The sequence below is a fragment of the Mus pahari genome, chromosome 18, assembly GCF_900095145.1.
Source record: "Mus pahari chromosome 18, PAHARI_EIJ_v1.1, whole genome shotgun sequence".
NCBI lineage: Eukaryota > Metazoa > Chordata > Mammalia > Rodentia > Muridae > Mus > Mus pahari.
The window spans coordinates 58,066,346-58,075,226 of NC_034607.1; positions in this window are offsets into that span (position 1 = coordinate 58,066,346).

The window sequence follows — 8,881 nt, forward strand, 5'->3', positions numbered from 1 at the left end:
GTAGTGGGAGTGAGTGGGTAGGGGAGCAGGGGCAGGGGCGGTCAAGGCAACTTTCGGGACAGCATTTGAAATGTAAATAAAGAAAATAATAACAATAATAATAATAAAAGGAATCACAAAAAAAAAGATCTTAGAGGGTGGTACTTCTGCATTGAAACACAAGTGATATATTTGAATACTGAACATTGTGTCATATCTAAGCACACATTTTACTTCCCTCCTTTGTTCATGAAGCTGCTTAGGTTGCTTCTACCTCATAGTGATTTTGAGTAACGCCATTATGAATTATTAGTATACTCACCCCAAAAGTCCTCCTTTCTTTTGCATGAAACATGTATCCAGAGGCAATATTTTTGGATCACAGACCTCTACATAAACTCTAGTTTTTATGTTCTAAGAATTTCCATGATATTTTTCAGGACAGCTGCAGCATTTTACTAACAGTGCACAGGCTTCTAACTTCTCCATAACCTCAACAATGTCTGTACTTTTCTTCTTTCTCCCTCCTTTTAGTAGACATTTTATTAATATTGAGGTAGAACTTGTCTTTAAACTTTTGCCATGCATACTTAAATACAAGTTTTATAATAAAGGCATAAGTTGTTTTAAATATTTCACTCATCACAAATATTTTACTACCTATCAGCAGTAAAACCAACATAAAATTATTTTATTACCACCTCTAATATTTCACATTTATCTTCCTCAACCTCCATTTATTAATCAGTATACCTCTTATGCATGTTATTAATTTCTTGATAACATTCTTCCCTAAGGTACATTTTAATAAAAATTTGAAATCTAAGTTGTTATGATCTGGGATGTATATTCCTAACATGAGCTTAAAATGTGACTGAAGGCTGAATGTCATCTTGCTACATTTTGAGAGTAGCATTCTTCTCTTTAGAAGACACTATCATTAAGCAGTTAATTAAGAATGAATTGCCTTTGCTTGAATGACATCTGTCTTTCTGGTTTTGTTGTGTCTGAGTTTCTATACTCTATCAGCAGCCTATCAGCATGTAGATTTGCTTTATTCTTCAATTAATTCTTGAGACTCAAGGATTGAATTCTGAAAATGTCTAGGTTTTACTTCTGCTAGTATAGATGTTTCGACATTCATAACTATTTCTTCAAGAGTTTCTTCAGTTTTTCTTCTAGCTGCTTTCTTTGGCTCTGAAAAATCCCTTGAATGTTATCATTTACTGTGTGATGAGTTAAGTAATATTCTCAATATCCAGTACTGATTCATAAACTCACTCATCATCTAGAGTAAAGTATACATATACTTAAATATAATTTGAAATATTTCAATTGCTATATACTATAAAATTGCCTTACTTTGCTTCTTCTTACATGTTTATTTTTGTACAAGATTGTGTATGTATATATGTATGTATGTATGTATTATGTATGCATTATGTGTGTGTGTGTGTGTTTGTGTCTTGCAATTCTAATACGTGAACATAGGGTTTCATCAGTCTAGATAAGTACTGATCACTGAGCTAAACCCCCAGCCCTATTTATCTTTTATTTTTACTCACTCAAGCTAACTTCAATTTATTCCTGTAGTACTTGCATTTGTGATGCTAAGGCTTTAACCTCTGAAATAGGTTAGATGACAAACTTGATGACCCAGCCACATCATAATTTTAAGCACAACTTGTCTTTAAAAAAAAATAATCATTCAATTCATTTACATCTCAAATGATATTCCACTTCCTGGTTACCCCTCCATACCACATCTGCCCTCCCCTCTTCCTGTTTGACTGTATGAGGGTGCTCCCCTACCCACCCACAGTCTCCTGCCTCACCACTCCAGCATCCCCCTAAGATGGGGCATCAAACTTCCCTGGGACCAAGGGCCTCCCCTCCCATTGCTCTCAGGCAAGGCCATCCTCTTCTACATACATATCTGGAGTCATTGATCCCTCCATGTACACTCCTTGGTTGGTGGTCTAAATTTGGGGGGAACTGCATGGTCAGGCCAGACTATGCAAGTTGTCTTAGAGTGACTAGGCAAGCACATTTTAAATTTATCTTGTTACTGCTCTATAAAAATAGTATCTTTGAGAATAGTTATTGTGAATACTGATAGGTTATTTTAGACATTGCAGCTACTCATTTGTTTTCCATTTTGTCACAAGCTCATTTGGACTTATTTATTTTGATTTTCAAATTTTTCTCTACATTCACTTTTCAGTGAGAGGATTGAATGTTGTGTTTTGTGTCTTCTGAAAAAATTCTGTGGCTGTTGATAAAATCACAAGTACAACTAGTGAATTAGAGCAGTGTTACATAGTCTTGACTGGGATGTTATGTAAACATTTTCATGTTATGTTTCAAGTTCATTCTTACAGTCTGTTTTAGCCTGAGAGTTTGTTATCTGTAAAGTTCATTTCAGTGGCCTTGATTTGGTAGCATTAGGAATAAAGATATTTAGAAACTAATTTGGTTAGCAAAGAAGAACCTACATGTATGAAATCATTGTCCATATAAAAGGGACCCTAAAGAACCCTCGTCTTTCTTCTATGTGAGGAACACAGAGCAACATGTCTTCTGAAATGTCGCTAAATTTGAGACTTATTTCTGTCTTTAGTACCTAAATTTAGAAATACAAGAAATTAGTTTATTTCCAGATTCCAAGATGAATAGCATAAGATTATTGAAATTCTGAGGACAGATGGTCTAGAAATCTAATTAATCTTAAAGAAAGAAGACTGTATTTATTCAACTTTAGAGTCTAATAAATAGATCCATTGTTAATGCAGCTACTATGTCCAAAAACCCTTAGGTGTCATGAAAATATTTTGTCTTTTAACTGTTAGTTTGATACTATGAAATAGTAAGCATCCAATTAAATTCTGAAAATATATTTACTCTACTTTTCCTGCAAGTGGATTTTAAAAACTATCCACTCGGATATCAAGTCACTCTTAGAAATGTGATAGCCGTAAAACAAAATTACAAGTTCTGTGTCACCGTTTCCAAATCTTTTTGTATTCAACTTCAATCACAAGTGACTTAAGACTTTTTTTATGGTTGAAAAGAAGGGACTGATCCTTGGATTGCGTTAGTACTTAATGTGATGCTATTCTATTTCTAATGACAAGAACAGACAACAACACACTACTCAGTAAATACTGACATTTATAACCTTAGTTAGAAGAGCAGGAAAAGGAAACATGAGGAAAGGGACAGATGTAAGGGACAGGGAGGTTTAATCTTTAGGTATTGTTTGAATTATTTTATAAAGAAATAGTTTTCCACATAGTGTTTTTCATGCATCCTTACTCTAATTAACCCTTTCCCCTTCCTTTCTACTGTCTTTGCTTACCCCATTTGTAAAGATTTTGTGGGCTTTTTAGTGATTATTTTATTGATTTACATCTTAAATCTTGTTCCCCTTCTCAGTCTTCCCTCCACAAAACCCGATTTGCCTCTAAGAAGGTACTCCTCCACACACCTACCCACTTCTGCCTCACCATGTCTAGCATCCCACTTCACTGTGGCAAGAAGCCTCCATAGGCACACATGCCTCCTTTTCCATTGCTGCCAGATAAGGCAATCCTTAGCTGCACATGTAGCAGGAGCCATGGGCCCACCCATGTATACTCTGTTTGTTTATAACCTGGGAACTCTAGGGGTCCAGTTGGTTGATATTCTTGTTCTTCGTATGGGGTTGCAGTCCTCTTCAGGTCCTTCATTCCTTCCCTAACTCTTCCATTAGGGTCTCCAACCTCATTCCAATGGTTGGCTATATCTGCACCTGTCTTAGATGCTGGCAGAGCCTCTCAAAGGAAAGCCATATTTAAGGCTTCTGTCTACAAGTACTTCTTGGCATCAGCAATGTTTGTCGGGGTTTGATGTCTGTGGATGGGATGGATTCCGAGGTGTGGCAGTCTCTAGATGGCCTTTCCTTAAGTCTGTGTTCCATTTTCTGTCTCTGCATTTCCTTTAGGCAGGAACAATTCTGGGTTAAATATTTTGAGAGGGAGAGTGACCCCTTCCCTCATCTGAAGCCATGCCTATTTATCTTCACAACCTATCTCCTCTCTGTTGGGTTTTCACTAAGATCATCCCCATTGGATCCTGGGAGTCACTTATATTTCTGATATCCGGGACTCTTTAGTGGTTCCCCCATCGCCTGCCGTCCCCTCCCCCTGCTACATATGTCTAGTTATTCTTCTGGACCTCAGTACTTCTCTTCTGTCTCTTCCCATACCAGAACCTGACCCTCTTTTTTCATCACCCTTTTCTCTCCCATCCAAATCCTCCCTCCGTCTACCTTTCTCTCCCTTCTGGGATTGAAGAATCCACACTTTGCCCTTCCTTCTTGTTCAGCTTTATATGGTTTGTGAGTTGTATCATGGGTATTCAGACCTTTTGGGCTAATAGCCACTTATCAGTTAAGTACACATCACTTATGTGCTTTGCAGACTGGGTTACCCCAACCAGGATGATAATTTCTAGTTCCATTCATTTGCCTGGAAAATTCATGAAGCTGTCATTTTTAAAAATCGAATAGTAAATGTACCACATTTTCTGTATCCATTTTTCCTTTGGGGGACATCTGGGTTGTTTCCATCTTGTGGATATTATAAATAAGGCTGCTATGAACATAGTGGAACATATGTCCTTATTATATGTTGGGACATCTTTTGGGTATATGCCCAGTAGTGGGATGGCTAGGTCTTCAGATAAAACTATTTCTAATTTTTTGATAAATTGCCAAATTTATTTCCAACATAGTTGTACCATAGTTTTCTTAATTTGGGAAATGGTGAACTTTTATCATCAGGTTGATTCAGAGGGTATATCAAGCCTGATAACGAGATTTTGATCTTGTTGATCTGCATGATAAGAGCAAAAGTCTATTCCCATTAAATGTCCTTTCACCTCTATACATGTGGTTGCCCACTTAAATATAATTATGAGGAAGAGAAGAAGGAGGAGGAGGAGGAGGAGGAGGAGGAGGAGGAGGAGGGGAGGGGAAGGAGTGGAGGAGGAGGAGGAGGAGGAGGAGGAGGAGGAGGAGGAGGGGAGGGGAAGGAGGAGAAGAAGAGTTGTTATGGGGATAGTGATGATGATGATGATTATGATGATGAAGATGATGATCATATAAGTCCCTGCCAGTTCATTAGATAATGCTATATGTGGGCATTAGTAACAAGAGAGAGAAAGAAAAAAATGATTAAGGCAAGAATGAACAAAGGACAAAACTGTAGAGGGAATAAGAAAGGAAAGAAAGTTATATTCTTAAATTCAGAAATATTCTCATTAGTTTTAAACATAAAAACTACAAATTGTATCAAGCTTCAGAAAATGTTAGAAAAAGTAGGCTGAGTCAAACAGAACTTGAAATATTAAACCAAATCAACATAACTATAATAATATGCAAATCATTTTTCTATTTTTTATTAGATATTTTCTTTACTTATATTTCAAGTGTTATCCCCTTTTCTGGTTTCCCCTCCAATAATCCCCTATCCCACTGCCCCTTTCCCTGTCCCCCAACTCACCCACTCCCACTTCCAGGCTCTGGCACTATACTAGGGCACAGAACCTTCACAGGACCAAGGGCCTCTCCTCCCACTGATGAGTGACTAAGCCATTCTCTGCTACATATGCAGCTAGAGCTGTGAGTCCCACCATGTCTTTTCTTTGACTGGTCGTTTAGTCCCAGGGAGCTCTGGGGTTACTGATTAGTTCATATTGTGGTTCCTCCTATGGGGCTGCAAAGCCCTTCAGCTCCTTGGGTACTTTCTCTAGCTCCTTCACTGGGGATCCTGTGCTTTGTTCAATGGATGTCTATGAGCATCCACTTCTGTTTTTGCCAAGCACTGGCAGAGCCTCTCAAGAGACAGCTTAATCAGGCTCCTGTCAACAAAATCTTGTTGGCATCTGCAATAGTGTCTGGGTTTGGTGGTTGTTTATAGGACAGGTCCTCAGGTGGACCAGTCTCTGGATGGTCCTTTCTTCAGTCTCTGTTCTAAACTTTGTCTCTGTAACTCCTTCCATTGGATATTTTGTTCCCCCTACTAAAAAGGATCGAAGTATCCACACTTTGGTCTTACTTCTTCTTGAGTTTCATGTGTTTGGCAAATTGTATCTTGGGTACTCTGAGATTTTGAATTAATATCCACTTATCAGTGAGTTCATATCATGTGTGTTCTTTTGTGATTGGGTTACCTTACTCAAGATGATATCCACCAGATCCATCCATTTGTCTAAAAATTTCACAAATTCATTTTTTTAATAGCTGCATAGTACTCCATTTTGTAAATATACCACACTTTCTGTATCCATTCCTCTGTTGAGGGATATCTGGGTTCTTTCTACCTTCTGGTTATTATAAATAAGGCAGCTATTAACATAGTGGAACATGTGTCCTTATTACAAGTTGGAACATCTTCTGGGTATATGCCTAGGAGTGATAATCCTGGATCTTCCAGTAGTACTATGTCCAGTTTTCTGAGGAACCGCCAGACTGATTTCTAGAATGGTTGTACCGGCTTGAAATTCCATCAGCAATGGAGGAGTATTCCTCTTTCTCCACATCTTTGCAAACATCTGCTGTCACATGAGTTTTTTGATCTTAGCCATTCTGACTGGTATGATGTGGAATTTCAGAATTTTTTTTTTTAATTTGTACTTCCCTGATTATTAAGGATGTTGAACATTTTTATTAGGTGCTTAGCAGCCATTCAGTATTCTTCAGTTAGGAATTCTTTGTTTAGCTCTGTATCCCATTTTTAATAGGATTGTTTGATTTTCTAGAGTCCAACTTCTTCAGTTGTTTATATATATTGGATATTAGTTCCCTATTGGATTTAAGATTGGTAAAGATCTTTTCACAATCTCTTGGTTGCTGGTTTGTCTTATTGACAGTGTCCTATGCCTTACAGAAGCTTGGCAATTTTATGAGGTCCCATTTGTCAATTCTAACTCTTACAGCAAAAGCCATTGCTGATCTGTTCAGGAATTTTTCCCTTGTGCCCATATCTTCAAAGCTCTTCCCTACTTTCTCCTCTATAATTTTCAGTGTCTCTGGTTTTATGTGGAGTTCCTTGATCCACTTAGACTTGATCTTTGTACAAGGAGATAAGAATGGGTCAATTAGCATTCTTCTACATGGTAACCGCAAGTTGTGCCAGCTCCATTTGTTGAAAATGCTGTCTTTTTTTCTACTAGATGGTTTTAGCTCCTTTGTCAAAGATCAAGTGATCATAGGTATGTGGGTTCATTTCTGGGTCTTCAATTCTATTCCAATAATCTACCTGTCTAACATTGTACTAGTACCATGCAGTTTTTTGTTTTTGTTTTTGTTTTTGTTTTTAATCACAATTGCTCTGTTGTACAGCTTGTCATCAGAGATGTTGATTCTACCAGAGGTTCTTTTATTGCTGAGAATAGTTTTTGACATTCTAGGTTTTTTGTTATTCCAGATGAATTTGCCAATTACCATTTATAACTCTGAGAAGAAGTGAGTTAGAATTTTGATGGGAATTGCATTTAATCTGAAAATTGCTTTCGGCAAGATAGCCATTTTTACTATATTAATCCTGTCAGTCCATAACCATGGGAGATCTTTCCATCTTCTGAGATCTTTGATTTCTTTTTTCAGAGACTTGAATTCTTATCATACAGAACTTTTACTTCCTTAGTTAGAGTCACACCAAGGTATTTTATTTTATTTGTGACTATTGTGAAGGTTATTGTTTCCCTAATTTCTTTCTCAGCCTGTTTATCCTTTGTGTAGAGAAAGGCCACTGACTTTTTGAGTTAATTTTATATCCAGCTACTTCACTGAAGTTATTTATCAGGTTTAGGAGTTCTCTGGTGGAATATTTGGGATCACTCATATATACTATCATATCATCTGCAAATAGTGACATTTTGACTTCTTCCTTTCCAATTTGTATCCCTTTGATCTCCTATTGTTGTCTAATTGCTCTAGCTAGGACTTCAAGTACTATATTGAATAGGTAAGGAGAGAGTGGGCAGCCTTGTCTAGTCCCTGATTTTAGTGGGATAGCTTCAAGTTTCTCTCTATTTAGTCTGATGTTGGCTACTGGTTTGCTGTATACTATTTTCATTATGTTTAGGTATGGGCATTGAATTCCTGATCTTCCCGAGACTTTTATCATGAACGGCTATTGTATTTTGTCAAATGCTTTCTCAGCATCTAGTGAGATGATCATGTGGTTTTTATCTTTAAGTTTGTTTATATAGTGGATTANTTTGATGGGTTTCCATATATTGAACCATCACTGTATCCCTGGGATGCGGCCTACTTGATCATGATGGATCACCGTTTTGATGTGTTCTTGGATTCAGTTTGCAAGAATTTTATTGAGTATTTTTGCATCAATATTCATAAGGGAAATTGGTCTAAAGTCCTCTTTGTTGTATCATTGTGAGGTTTTGGTATCAGAGTAATTATGGTTTCATAGAACAAATAGTTTAAAGTACCTTCTGTTTCTCTTTTGTGGAGTAGTTTGAGGAGAATTTGAATTAGGTCTTCTTTGAAGGTCTGATAGAACTCTGAAAAAAAAAGCCATCTGGTCCTGGGCATTTTTTGGCTATGATAATATTAATGACTGTTCCTATTTCTTTAGAGGATGTGGGACTATGTAGATCATTAATCTGATCCTGATTTAAGTTTGGTATCCGGTATCTGTCTATAAAATTGTCCATTTCATCCAGGTTTTCCAGTTTTGTTGAGTAAAGGCTTTTGTAGTAGAATCTGATGATTGTTTTGGATTTCCTCAGATTCAGTTGTTATGTCTCCCTTTTCATTTCTGATTTTGTTAATTAGGATACTGTCCCTGTGCCCTCTAGTTAGTCTGGTTAAGGGTTTATCTATCTTGTTGATTTT